Source organism: Cherax quadricarinatus, chromosome 71 (genome assembly GCF_038502225.1).
Source record: "Cherax quadricarinatus isolate ZL_2023a chromosome 71, ASM3850222v1, whole genome shotgun sequence".
Taxonomy (NCBI): domain Eukaryota; kingdom Metazoa; phylum Arthropoda; class Malacostraca; order Decapoda; family Parastacidae; genus Cherax; species Cherax quadricarinatus.
Genome location: NC_091362.1, coordinates 10,653,746 through 10,668,267, shown reverse-complemented (window position 1 = coordinate 10,668,267; position 14,522 = coordinate 10,653,746). Strand labels below are relative to the sequence as shown.

The window sequence follows — 14,522 nt, the reverse complement described above, 5'->3', positions numbered from 1 at the left end:
CGCATATGGCATGTCTCCGTTGTTGCTTACTGTCCCCTTGTCTGTGCCTGACATTGAATTTCCTGATGTCACATCTGAATTGTCATTTGTCTCTCTAATCTGTTTCAGGCTTTGCAGTTTCTCTTCTAAGCACTGTATCCTAGCTTCTGCTGCTAAGACCTGTACTTCCCACTTCCTGCACTCTTCAGCTATCCACTCCTCAATTTTCTTACCAAGATCTTTCTTACCAGTCTTTCCTCCCTGGTTCGTCTACCAGATCTCTGGTTTTCCGTCCTCTAGGGCCACCTTTTTTTTTTTTTTTTATTACCACAGACAGAAGGCTAGAGGAGGGAGAGGGTGAGAGAGGGAGAGAGAAAGGGTAGAAAGAGGGAGAGAGAGGAGAGAGAAAGGGTAGAAAGAGGGAGAGAGAGGAGAGAGAAAGAGTAGAAAGAGGGAGAGAGAGGAGAGAGTATGGGGGTGAGGGATAAGACCAAGGGGGAGAGAGAGAGAAATGTGAGGGGGGAGAGAAAGGGTAGAGAGAGGGAGAAAGAGAGGGAGAGAGAGAGAGGGAGAAAGGAGGGTGAGGGAAAAGGCTATGAGAGAGAGAAATGCGAGGGAGGGGTAGAAATATAGAAAAAGGGAGATGGAGAGAGAAGCCTATAGAGAGAGAAGAGGGTGAGGGATAGGATTATGGGAGTGAGGGAGAGAGAGAGAGAGAGAGAGAGTAGGGGGAAGGGGAGGGAAAAAGGCTATGAGAGAGAGAAACGCGAGGGAGCGGGAGAGAGAAAGATAGGAGGGAGGAGGGAGTGAAGGCAAGAGGGGAAAGGTCTGTGGGGAAGGGAAAGGTGTGTGGGGGGGTGAGGAGACGCGGTCAAATTCCAAGGATCAGCTGTGTGAATGAGTGGATGTGTGTACTCACCTAGTTGTGGTTTCAGGGGTCGAGACTCAGCTCCTGGCCCCGAGTGTGTATGTGTGTGCACGCGTGTGTGTGTGAGCACGTCAGTTGTGTGTGTGTGTGTGTGTCGGTTGCCCGCTTGGCAGATTTACCAGGCGTGCTGGTCGGCAGATAGACCAGGTGTGCTAACACCACAGATGGACAAGGCGTGCTAACACCACAGTTGGACCAGGCGTGCTAACACCACAGATGGACAAGGCGTGCTAACACCATAGTTGGACCAGGCGTGCTAACACCACAGATGGACAAGGCGTGCTAACACCACAGTTGGACCAGGCGTGCTAACACCACGGATGGACTAGGCGTGCTAACTGGTTGTGCTGTATTTACTTCCGCTCTGCTGCTGCAACCATCTGTGGATTTCTCGCATACTGTTTGCGGAAAATCTGAATTTACGCTCTTTGCGTTAGGCTTACTTAAGTTAGATTGCCCCATATTTGTTAAAATTAATGAATTATCACATATCACAACGACATCAGACATAAACAGAGATATACACCACAGCACCGTATCATCCTTTGCGGATGATACTAGGATCTGCATGAGGCTGTCATCTGCTGAGGACGCGGTTAACCTCCAAGAAGATATAAACAAAGTTTTCCAGTGGGCAACGGTAAACAATATGATGTTCAATGAGGACAAATTCCAACTACTCCGTTATGGAAAACTGGAGGAGATAATAACTAGAACAGAGTATACTACTGACTCCGGCCATACAATAGAGCGGAAAAATAATGTAAGGGACCTGGGAGTAGTAATGTCTGAGGATCTCACTTTCAAGGATCACAACAGTGCCACGATCGCACGTGCAAAGAAAATGATAGGATGGATAATGAGAACTTTCAAAACGAGAGATGCCAAGCCCATGATGATCCTTTTCAAATCACTTGTTCTCTCTAGGCTGGAATACTGCTGTACATTAACATCTCCATACAAAGCAGGTGAAATCGCAGATCTAGAGTGTGTACAGAGATCCTTTACTGCACGTATAAGTTCTGTCAAGCACCTTAACTACTGGGAACGCTTGGAAGCACTTGACTTGTACTCGTTGGAACGCAGGAGGGAGAGATATATCATAATCTACACTTGGAAAATCTTGGAAGGAATGGTCCCAAATCTGCACACAGAAATCACTCCCTACGAAAGTAAAAGACTGGGCAGGCGATGCAAAATGCCGCCAATAAAAAGTAGGGGCGCCATTGGTACACTAAGAGAAAACACCATAAGTGTCCGGGGCCCAAAACTGTTCAACAGCCTCCCATCAAGCATTAGGGGAATTGCTAATAAACCCCTGGCTGCCTTCAAGAGAGAGCTGGACAGATACCTAAAGTCGGTGCCGGATCAGCCGGGCTGTGGCTCGTACGTCGGACTGCGTGCGGCCAGCAGTAACAGCCTAGTTGATCAGGCCCTGATCCATCGGGAGGCGTGGTCGTGGACCGAGCCGCGGGGGCGTTGATCCCCGGAATAACCTCCAGGTAACCTCCAGGTAAGAAAACAATTGACGCGCGAACATAAAACAGGAACCCACCAGATAGCCATAGAATTCTCCATATATAATAATTCACAGTTTCAAGACTGGTTATCTGTCTACCATCAACACTTGTGACACTAGCTCTGTCTGCCCTCACACCTGACGCTTGTGTCGACCTCTTGTACCTGCTGGCCTGCTGACTGGAACGTAAATGAGCACCAGTGATGTCATGACTTTAAGTCTTGGATGATGGCACTGTGATTGTCTCCAGTAGTTTTGATTGTCTGCCGTGAGTCCTGTTTTCTTTCCCTTCAGTTACATTAAAATATAACTTAAGTTAAAAGACACTCGCTGTCTGCTTCCAGTTTACGAGCGCCTGCTACGCTTACGACACCTTACTTTAGCTAGAATTAAGAGTTAGTGTGCTTAACATCGATTGTACGAGGAGCTTCCTCTAGGACCCTCCCTCTTCTCTGTCGCGAATCTAAGAGGAACTGTACCGATGGAGCTCTCATAGGCATATCAGTTCAGAACCCAGATGTTAAGAGAGTAAACCTGTGGTGCGGGGCTCCTTATCTTGTAATCTCGCAGTAACGTTCGAAGAACTATCAAGAAGGCTTTTCCTGGAAACCTTTAAGGATGTAACCCATCTCGGTATAACACCATTATCTAGAATCTTGGATAATCTGCACCCAGGTGGTTTTTATCGCAGTGCATTACATATAACTAAGATTTACCCGTAACACCATCCTAGGTACTGATCTTATGTTATAACTCCGGTAGGTCAGCGGATTCTTACCCACCAGTAAATGTAAAAAGTATCAGTAACTAAAGCAAAATGTAGCCTTTGGAAAGTTAAAAAAAAATAGTATCCCAAGGCATGGTCTTGGCTCCTTTACTGATTCTCGTCCTCAAAGCAGACAGATAAAAACACTAGCCACAGCTTCGTATTATCCTTTTCGGACGATACCTCTCAAGGGAGGTTCCTTGATGCTGGTGAGGGGCTCTTGATCTAGGGAATTGGATCTGTGCTCCTGTTCCCTGAATTGAGCCTAAATACCTTCCATTCCCCCCCACGTGCGCTGTATAATCCTACGGGTTTAGCGTTCCCCCATGATTATAAATTTACGGACGATACAAAATAAGCATTGAAGTCGCCAAGGTAGAAGACGTGGGAAAATTACAAGAAATTATTAACAGAGACTTCCAGTGGGCAATGGAAAATAACATGATGTTCTAACCCCACCCGTACCTGGTTTGTTTACAATCGTGTTATTACGATTCGTGAATCGACATGATGCTAAATGGTGACAAATTCCGGCTGCTTAGATATGGAAGAAATGACAAACTCAGGAGCACTGGAAACAAAACATAGGATGACCATCTCGTAGAACGAAAGGATAATATACAAGACCTGGGTATAATAATGCAAGATGATGTCTCGTTTGTAGAACACATTAAGACAAATGCAGCGAAGGCCAGAAACGACAGATTGTATGTTGAGAAGTTTTAAAACGAGAGAAAAACCGATGGTGACAATATTCATATAATTTGTTCTCTCATATCTCACACATTATTTGGTGGTGAGTGTTCCATTGAAAGCAGGAGAGATATTAGAGCCGGAAAATTGTAGAGATCGTTTACTGCCTCCACAGAGCGAAGCATTTGAACTACTGGGCATACCTGAAAGTACTGGCAGTGTACTGTATGGAGCGAAGAAGAGAGATTCTTGATAATATATACATGGAAGATACTCAAGGGTAAGTTCCAAATCTACTTGCTACCTTAACAACATACTGCAGTGAGAAATATGAAAGGTGTAAAAGAAACACATTGAAAATTAGAGGCACAATGGGCACGATAAGAGATCCATGAAACAACAGGAGTACCATGGACACAAAAAGAGGACAATATGTCAGCATCTGTGGTCCAAGATTGGTCAATTTGCAACCAGCAGATATCAGAAATATTGCCAGAATAAGTCTAGAAATTTCAGAAAGTGAATCACTACCTTTGTCATGGTCCGCCTGTCACTAATAACAGGGCCTATGAGAGAGGGGGAAGGTTCAGCCGGTACATTGGTCCTGTTGTGAATCTCTGAAAGGACCCCCATAGCCATAGACGTTTTATTTTAATTTTTTCATTTGATTTTTTTTGTTAATTTCATCTATTTTTAGTTTATTTAGAAAAATAATTATGTAAAATTCACTTAGACTGGGGGCCTCAGCCTACCCCCAGGGGCCGCAGAGCAGTCTTGTTCCGTCTTGCAAAATTTCTCTTGGAGGCCCTGGATAGCAACAGCCTGTTCAAACAGGTAGTCAACAGAAAGCCCAGTCATAGGCTGAGTTGGGACTTGCTACATCATAGATTTCTATGAAAAGGTCATCCACTCATCCCAGGGCTTCCTTCACACCGCTGTGAGGCAGTGCAGAAAAAAAGTAGGTTACAAAAACCTCTGGTAACCTTCAGCAGTGACCTTATGAAGCAACTACTGCACCAACCCTTCGTCGTGAAATACTGAATTTCATATATAGTTGTAAACAAGTCTAGATGTGCTCAACTATTTTTGACTCTCCTAGTTATCACCTAGCTTTGACTTGACTACTTGTACTCACGTAGTTATGGTTGCGGGGTCGATTCTTGGCTCCGGCCCTGTTTCTTAACTGTTTATGAGTGCTCGAGCTAATTCCTAGTTTTTTAAGGCCCAGTCAACACTAATCACAAATCTGTGTGTGGAATCCTCCTCCACCACTTCTCCATCCAGATAGTTCCATTTTCTAACCATTCTTAGGATGTAGAAATATTTCTTATATTGCTGTTATTTACCTGCATTTTTGAATTCCATCGGTACCCCTTTGCATATCGTGATGTCTCCCTTGGTCTTCCTATTTTCTGTTGTTCATAGGTTTAGTTCTTCTGGTACCTTGTATGCTTTTACTCTCAGATGTCATCTAGTCGAAGTTTAAGTCCATAGGAAACATGTAGACATCAACAAGACAATCGGAACAAAGTCCATCCAATCCTTAGTGGCGAGTGTTGCTCCGAGAAGCTTTGATCCAAACTGGTTATAGCAAATAGAACCTAAGTTCAGCTATGGACATAACAGCCAAGGATTATGCTCACACTCCGGAACAAGGTGTATAGAAAACCAAGGCTTTCTTAAAACAGCGCAAAGCTTTTTGCAAGAAAAGGTTTGTGTGTGTGAGGCTATGCAAGGTTGGAGACAGAGCACCCCCACCATAAGTCCTTCTCTGGTCAGTGACTAAACCCCAACTGACCTCTGAGCGAGTGTGGGTGGGAAAAAATGAGGGAAGGGGTTTGGAAAGGTTAAACTTGACAGTTTGCCAATAATTAACCCCCTACCCACACTACCTAGACAGTAAATCCGTGACAAAACCTTCCTCCGGTTCACTTAATGTTGCAAATATCAAACGTATTACACGGTATTATAAAAATTTGAAAAAAAAAAAATAGTGAAAATAATACGAGTCATGACAAAAAAGGGCCTGGTCGTCAGCTGTCAGACAATAACAGGTATCCCTGGTTACAACAGTCTTAACAGTAACATTAAACAGTAAATAGACAGACACCAAATAATGCACACATGTATGTTATAGCTACTTATACCAGACAGTTATTCATCACAGGTGTATCTCCGGTGATGCGTTTGGTATATCACGCAGTTACTCATCACAGGTATATCTCTGGTGACATGCCTGGTGTACCACGTAATTATTCATCACAGATATACCTCTGGTGATATGCTTGGGTAACCACGGTTATTCATCACAGGTATACCTCAGGTAACATGCTTGGTATACCACGCAGTTATTCATTATAAGTAAGCCTCTTGGTATACCAAGCAGTCATCACAGGTATACTTCTGGCCATTTTCTCTATATTTACCCTGTTAATCACAAAACTTCCATTCTCTTGATAAAGCTCTACGCAGAATCTTAAAACGAAAACTTCTCCTGTCAATGTAGGTTTAACAGCAGTAACAGCAATAATAAATATTATGTACATAGTGTCATTCTCAGTATGATATTTTAATCATAATAATGTGTGAAAGGTAATTGTTTTACCAAGAATCTGGAGTGGTGGGTAACGCTGGTTATATCTGGGTGTTACACCCATGTTCCAGGAAGCTAGTAGTCTCCTAATTATTAACATTGTGCAGCCTCTTCATTTACCATTTTTTACTCTTTTATTGTTCTTGCTTTTATTTTCATTATTACTGCTTTATTATTATGATTCGTTGGTTAATGGGGTTTAAAGCCTATCTGCTATATTAGGGTCATCAAGGCTCCATCTAACATGTTCACCATCATAGCGGATTATTATTATAATCAAGTGGGAAGCGCTAAACCCGGAGGATTATACAGCGCCTGGGGGGGGGGGATATGTGGAAGGCATTCAGGCTTAATTCGGGGAACTGGAGCACAGATCCAATTCCCTAAATCAAGAGCCCCTCACCAACATCAAGGAACCTTCCTTGAGGGGTTCCATCATAGCGGAATAGGGATGAAAGTGAATGTTGAACATATACGGTATACACTTGTGTATGCATATTATTATTATATTATTATTTTATTATTATTATTATTATTATTATTATTATTATTATTATTATTATTATTATTATTATTATTATAAGTTTAGGGGATCCACTGAATTTTGCGAAATTTTTAATGGAAATTGTGTAATAGTCATGCAACGGAGATCATTATATTTTGAGCTCATTAGGAAAAAAATGACTCTTCGTAATAATTGTTTAGAAGAAATATTTAAAATGGAGCCTTATTTAATTATTGCAGCCTAACCCAATTCAATGCAACCTTTCTTAACCTGACTCAACGTAACCAGCCTAGCCTAGCCTAGCCTAGCCTAGCCTGACGTAACCCACCCTAGCATACCTAATGCAACCCAATTTACACTGAGGAGACAGTGTGCGGATGTTAGTATTATTGGAACTGTGTACATCACTGGGCCGGCGTATATTTTACCTCAAACATTCTGCCTCCCATAAAAGGGATTTTGCTGCTAATATCTACCTCGACCACCTTGTTGGGGACTCTTCCCTTCCACCAGACGACCTTGTTGGGGACTCTTCCCTTCCACCAGTCGACCTTGGTGGGGAGTCTTCCTCTCCACCAGACGACCTTGTTGGGGACTTCCTCTCCACCAGACGACCTTGTTGAGGACTCTTCCTCTCCACCAGACGGCCTTGTTGGGGACTCTTTCCCTCCACCAGACGACCTTGTAGGGGACTTCCTCTCCACCAGACGACCTTGTTGGGGACTTTCTCTCTACCAGACGACCTTGTTGGGGACTCTTCCCTTCCACCAGTCGACCTTGGTGGGGAGTCTTCCTCTCCACCAGTCGACCTTGGTGGGGAGTCTTCCTCTCCACCAGACGACCTTGTTGGGGACTTCCCATCCAGACGACCTTGTTGGGGACTTCCCATCCAGACGACCTTGTTGGGGACTTCCTCTCCACCAGACGACCTTGTTGGGGACTTCCCCTCCACCAGAGGACCTTGGTGGGGACTCTTTCCCTCCACCAGATGACCTTGTTGGGGATTTCCTCTCCACCAGACGACCTTGTTGGGGACTTTCTCTCCACCAGACGACCTTGTTGGGGACTTTCTCTCCACCAGACGACCTTTTGGGGACTTCCCCTCCACCAGAGGACCTTGGTGGGGACTTTTCCCCTCCACCAGAGGACCTTGGTGGGGACTCTTCCCCTCCACCAGACGACCTTGTTGGGGACTCTTCCCCTTCACCAGACGACCTTGTTGGGGACTTCCCCTCCACCAGACGACCTTGTTGGCGACTCTTTCCCTCCAGACGACCTTGTTGGGGACTATCGGATTATAAAACAAATTCCAACCGCACAATAGAGGGAAAAACTAGTATGAAAGACCTGGGAATGATCATGCCAGAGGATCTCACCTTCAAAGACCATAACAGTGTATCAATCGCATCTGCTAAAAAATGACAGGATGGATAATGAGAACTTTCCAAACCAGGGATGCCAAGCCCATGATGACACTCTTCAGGTCGCTTGTACTATCTAGGCTAGAATATTGCTGTACACTAACAGCACCTTTCAGGGCAGGTGAAATTGCTGACCTAGAAAATGTACAGAGAATCTTTACGGCACACACAACTGCGATAAAACACCTAAATTACTGGGAATGTTTCAAGTTCCTCAACCTGTACTCCCTAGAGATGCACGATTATATACACTCGGAAAATCCTAGAGGGATTAGTACCAAACTTGCACACGAAAATCACTCCTTATGAAAGCAAAAGACTCGGCAGACGATGCAACATCCCCGCAATGAAAAGCAGGGGTGTCACTAGCACGATAAGAGACAGCACAATAAGTGTTAGGGGCCCAAGACTGTTCAGCTGCCTTCCAGCGTACTTAAGGGGGATTATCACTAGACCCCTGGCTGTCTTAAGAAGGCGCTGGACAGGCACACAAAGTCAGTACCTGACCAGCCGGGCTGTGGTTCATACATCGGTTTGTGCAGCCAACAGCAACAGCCTGGTTGATCAGGTCCTGATCCACCATGAGGCCTGATCACAGACCGGGCCGCAGGGGCGTTGATCCCCGAAACCCTCTCCAGGTACACTCCACCAGACGACTTTGATGGGGACATTTTCTCTCCACCAGACGACCTTGGGGGACTCTTCCCTTCCACCAGACGACCTTGTTGGGGACTTCCCCTCCATCAGACGACGTTGTTGGGGACTCTTCCCATCCAGCAGACGGTCTTGTTGGGGACTCTTCCCCTTCGCCAGACGACCTTGTTGGGGACTCATCCCCCTCCACCAGACGACCTTGGTGGGGACTCATCCCCCTCCACCAGACGGCCTTGGTGGGGGACTAACTCTGGGTCTTAGGTAACACTACAGTAACTTGAAGCATATATCGAAGGCCGCTTGCTAGTTGTAGACTGATACTAGTGTTCACTGAGAGTTTACTAGCACTATAGTGTTAGCTAAACACAAGGTTGAGCAGGATAGTGTTAGTAACTAGTGTTTAGTGGTCGCGATAACAGGGTACAGAACATACCAGTGTAATACTGGTTACCTAAACACAATGTGTAACATCGTAATGTTAGTTACTAGTGTTGACTGATCGCGACTGTATTGAGAGGCAGGCAGCTTAACACATGAGTAGGCTTCAATTTACATAATTTATGATTTAAAAAAACTCAATGAAAGTACCACTTTTATGGAAGTGTGAAATATGTCTTGTGCAAGTTTTCGCTCATTTCCGCAGATTACAGCGAATACCGAATATCATGTTTCTTGGGATAGCCCAGCACACTTACCCTAAGATAAGAATAAAATAACCAAGGACCTTCTTTGGACTGCTGAGGTGCCCAGCTTTGATGTGCCAGCCACGGAATCTGATATCTAGGAAGTTTTTAATTTTGCGTAAGTTACACTTTAAAATATTTTGGCCAACTAATCACATAAAAAATTAAATTGTGCAGAATATTAGCAAGAGCTATGACGATGAAGACAAGAATGTTCATGTTGATGATATCCCTGTTGTGGTAGGTAGGACAGTCGCGGATCATGGTCGGTATATTTTATCAACTGTAGTAGTATGTAGCAGTACTGGGTTGTAACAGCCAGTAACATTATTACAAAAAAATATTACTCAACAAGGAAAGAAGTCGGCTTCAGAAATTATTATTATTATTATAATCAAAAAGAAGCGCTACGCCACAAGGACTATACAGCGCCGGCCTCAGAAATAATCTTTATATGGTTTAGATAGACACATAAGCAAACACTAGGACGTATTTGTTAGAAAATATTTTGGTCCTGGGACCTTGATCAAGTTCCCAGGACCGTAGCGTTTTCTAATAAATATGTCCTAGTGTTTGCTTACGTGTCATTCTAAACCAATTTGTAGGTATCTGTTACCAAGATTTGTACCATGATCTTATATATATATATATATATATATATATATATATATATATATATATATATATATATATATATATATATGCCGAATAGGTAAAATTGGTCAGTTAACAGAAACTTATTTAAAATTAAGTCCTTTCTGAAATTTTCTATGTACGTTTAAAGATTTTTTTAATTTTAATGTAAAAATTAATAATTTTGTACCAAAAGAACCTTAGAAAATTTACCTAACCTTATTATAACAAGCGCAATTTAATTTAGCCTAATCCAACTAAATATGTTTAAGATAAATTTACAATAATTTAATAATAAACAAACACTATGAAATATATATTTTTCGTTAGGTTCAAAATGATTTTCGCGAAATTATTGCATACACAATTTTCGCTTGCCTTATTCGGCAAGAAGAGCGTTGCTATTTAAGCCAAAATCGCAGGTTTTACCTATTCGGCACATATATATAATGACTATATATATATATATATATATATATATATATATATATATATATATATATATATATATATATATATATATATATATATATAATATATATGCAATAAGATCACAGTAAACAGGTGATTTTAAATTATGCAAAACAACCACTGTGAAAGAGTAGTGAAATTCCAAGCGCTTTCGTGACTGCTCACATTGTCAAGGAACTATGAAAGTAATACATCAAAGGAAGGCAATAAAAGGGCTTAGACCACACTTCACAGTCAAGTCCCACCTGTCTCGCGTCAGGTGTTTCTTTGTTGTGGGACTTGACTGTGAGGTGTGGTCTAAGCCCTTTTATTGCCTTCCTTTGATGTATTACTTTCATAGTTCCTTGACAATATGAGTAGTCACGAAAGCGCTTGGAATTTCACTACTCTCACAGTGGTTGTTTTGCGCATATATATATATATATATATATATATATATATATATATATATATATATATATATATAATAGACACACACACATCAGAATTACGATGAACAATATTTACGTTATTATTAGGCAAACTATTGATAAACAGTGAACACAGATATCACCGAGAACCAGAGGTCAAAATAGGATATGCGCCATATTCATTACGAAGTTCCTCGGTGGCTAAAACTCGTGAGTTTTAGCCTAAATTTAAATAGCAGACTCATTGAAGATAAGTCTTGCCCCGACCCTGGTCCGCTCCTGTCTGAATTCTGTACAGATGCACGGTAACAGGAACGATCACAAGTGTCTTGTATACCTTTTACCACAACTGGAGACTTTACTCGCTGAGGTTGCAAAATCGGAACATAATCGCTTACATGTGAGTTTGCGAAGTTCCTCAGCTGTAAGCTCCGCCTATAAACGATCAGGGCTGTGTTCGGACATTCAAACTAATGAATATTGGCAACAGTGGTTCATGATCCACTGAGTGTCGACTTTTGACTGCTGTTGGTCTCGTCTTGTAATTGAAGAGGATGGTCTGGGAGATGGTGATACACTTTTGGGACGCCAAAGAACCTTGATCCGTCAGGTCAACTCCAGACAGCAGCACAGATACAAATTTCTTCCAGGTAGTAGACATGGACTCCTGTTCGCAACCAAAAGCAAATAAGCCGTATCTCTTCTTCACAGTAATTTTGGCCTAATTTCCGTTTCCACTCCTAAACAAATGAATTGCATTTTCCCCTGAGTTTTTGATCGACTGGTAGAAATAAATAGGTCTTGATCATTGGAATGCCTCAGAATGATCTAGGTCACTGGTCTCCAGCATAAAATTCTTAAATTGAATAACACGAGAAAAATTTTGGTGATTTTTGTCCAGTCTGTCTCCATGGTCTGAAAATATGGCTCGAGGCTGCCTGGTTAGGATAACATATACCAGACGTAACAGGGAGCTGAACACTAGGTTAAACATCGTAATGTTATATTGCCAATCTAGACATAATGTTGAACGTCGTAATGTTAAGTGTTACTGGGCATACTGGTGCCTTACATCGCACATTACTGGTGGGTAGGGAATAAATCACCTACATAATGCGAAATATGGATTTATGATATTAATGACACGATAACGCTACAATGCGAACGAAACATCGCCAAAAAGGCTTCCTTGTAACACCAATTGGGCCTATTTCCCAAATATTATTTTTCATATTTAGTGTTAAATATAGATAGTTATTTGAATTGAGTAATATTTTTTATTGTTAAATAAATGTGGATGTTTTCATTAACTATTTTAATATATGCCCGACTTGAACTCCACATATTTGCGTCCCTTTTAACATTATTTGTTTAGTTAACATAAACACAATACATTTTGACCAGTGGTAGTTGTTATCTCTGTTTAGTGTGTGACTGTTCTTGTCTTTCTATAAGTTGAATTATTTAATGCATTTATCTATTTCGTAATTCCTCTATTTCGTGAGTAAATACAGTATTAAGATTTATGTTCACTCCCTTAGTGTATACAATACACTAGGTTAATATTAACCTAGGTATATTAACTAGGTTAATGTTAGCCTAGGTATATAAACTAGGTTAATGTTAACCTAGGTATATAAGCTAGGTTAATGTTAGCCTAGGTATATAAAATAGGTTAATGTTAACCTAGGTATATAAACTAGGTTGATAACCTAGGCATATAAACTAGGATAATGTTAGCCCAGGCATATAAAGTAGATTAATGTTAGCCTAGGTATGTAAACTAGGTTAATGTTGACCTAGGTATATAAACTAGGTTAATGTTAACCTAAGTATATAAACTAGGTTAATGTTAACCTAGGCATATAAACTAGGTTAATGTTAACCTCGGGTAACCTAGGTAGTATGTTGGCACCGAGCTCCCACTGCTGGTTATGTAAAAAATGTAATATATTTTTGCTGTTTTTTTTTTTTTTGTCATGAACCCAGCAGAAGAAAAAACTTTTACGTGTATCAATGTCTTTGTCACTTTTTAAATCCTCTGATATATGTGGACTTGGTAAAAAAAAAAATAACTCACAATGTGTGGATACATCGCAATACTGGTAACAAAGTTACTTTATCCGATTATTCTATATGCAGTAACCCGCTCATAGGAGAAATAAGCTTATAATGACGTTTCGATCCAACTTGAACCATTAACTAGTTATACAGTAGTTAATGGTCCAAGTCGAACCGAAACGTCGTCATAAGTTTTTCTCCTAAGTGCGGGTTATTTGTGTATTGTTCCAGTGAAGGTATTTGCCTTTTTATGCTTTATGACCTTTTTTTTCATATAAATCTTCGCCATTATTAAGACTTAATTGAGCGTCCTTCATATCTCAACTTTCCTGCATAATGTTTACTCCCCGGCATCGCCAGTATGGCTGGTCATCAGGTTACTGTGATAATCGTGACTTGTGTTAAAACACTTTGTAACTGCGAGACTTTCCTCCCTCCCGGCCCAGGGAACACAGCCTACTTGTTAGGAATCATTATCATGGAGTATTGTGCCATGTTATTGATTTACTTTATTTTGTGTTTTAGTATTAATGATCATAACTGATTTTAATGTATCTAATAGTTATGTAATACTAGGACCACAGTGGAAACAGCCACTTGACTTTTTTGGGTGATACCAGATTATTTACACAGATCTTACTATGTAAGACAATTGCAATCATTAAAAAAATTATATTGTACCTAAATAAACTTATTTACTATTATTTTTTATCGTTGTAACACTTCGCCAATCAACATTTCGTAGAGAACATAACCGCCAACAATTCAGCCTCATATATTTCAACCAAGAATATTTCACACTTGAATATTTTAGTCACAACCAGCTGGGTCCCGGCAGACTTCTTAATAACACTGCAATAAATAGAGAACCAAGGATTCCACTCACTGGAAATTCGTATTTCAAACCGCGGAAAGATCAGGAGGTGATGGCTATAAGACATTGCGTTCATTTTTTTGACGCTTACAGCCTAATTTGGGAGAAGTATGTGGGGAGACGATGACCACAAGGGTCACCTCAGTGATGAGTCAGCGAAGCAACACAGCCTGCTGGTCCGCTAGGCTCTGCCTCGCCAATAGACTTGACCAAGAAAGAAAAAAAGTCTAGACCAAAAGAAAAAATGTGTTGAGTTGCTTTATTTGATTTTGTTTTTTCTCCGTTGGTTTATTAGGCTTAAAGTCTATCAACTACACGAGAATTGTTAGGCA

General features: G+C 41.4%; 1 protein-coding gene across 3 annotated transcripts in view; it reads left to right on the top strand.

Annotated features, from left to right (window-relative positions):
- LOC128700291 (solute carrier organic anion transporter family member 74D) overlaps positions 1–14,522 on the top strand; it is an 876,841-nt gene that overhangs the window by 735,404 nt on the left and 126,915 nt on the right. The gene's annotated exons all lie outside the window — the stretch shown is intronic.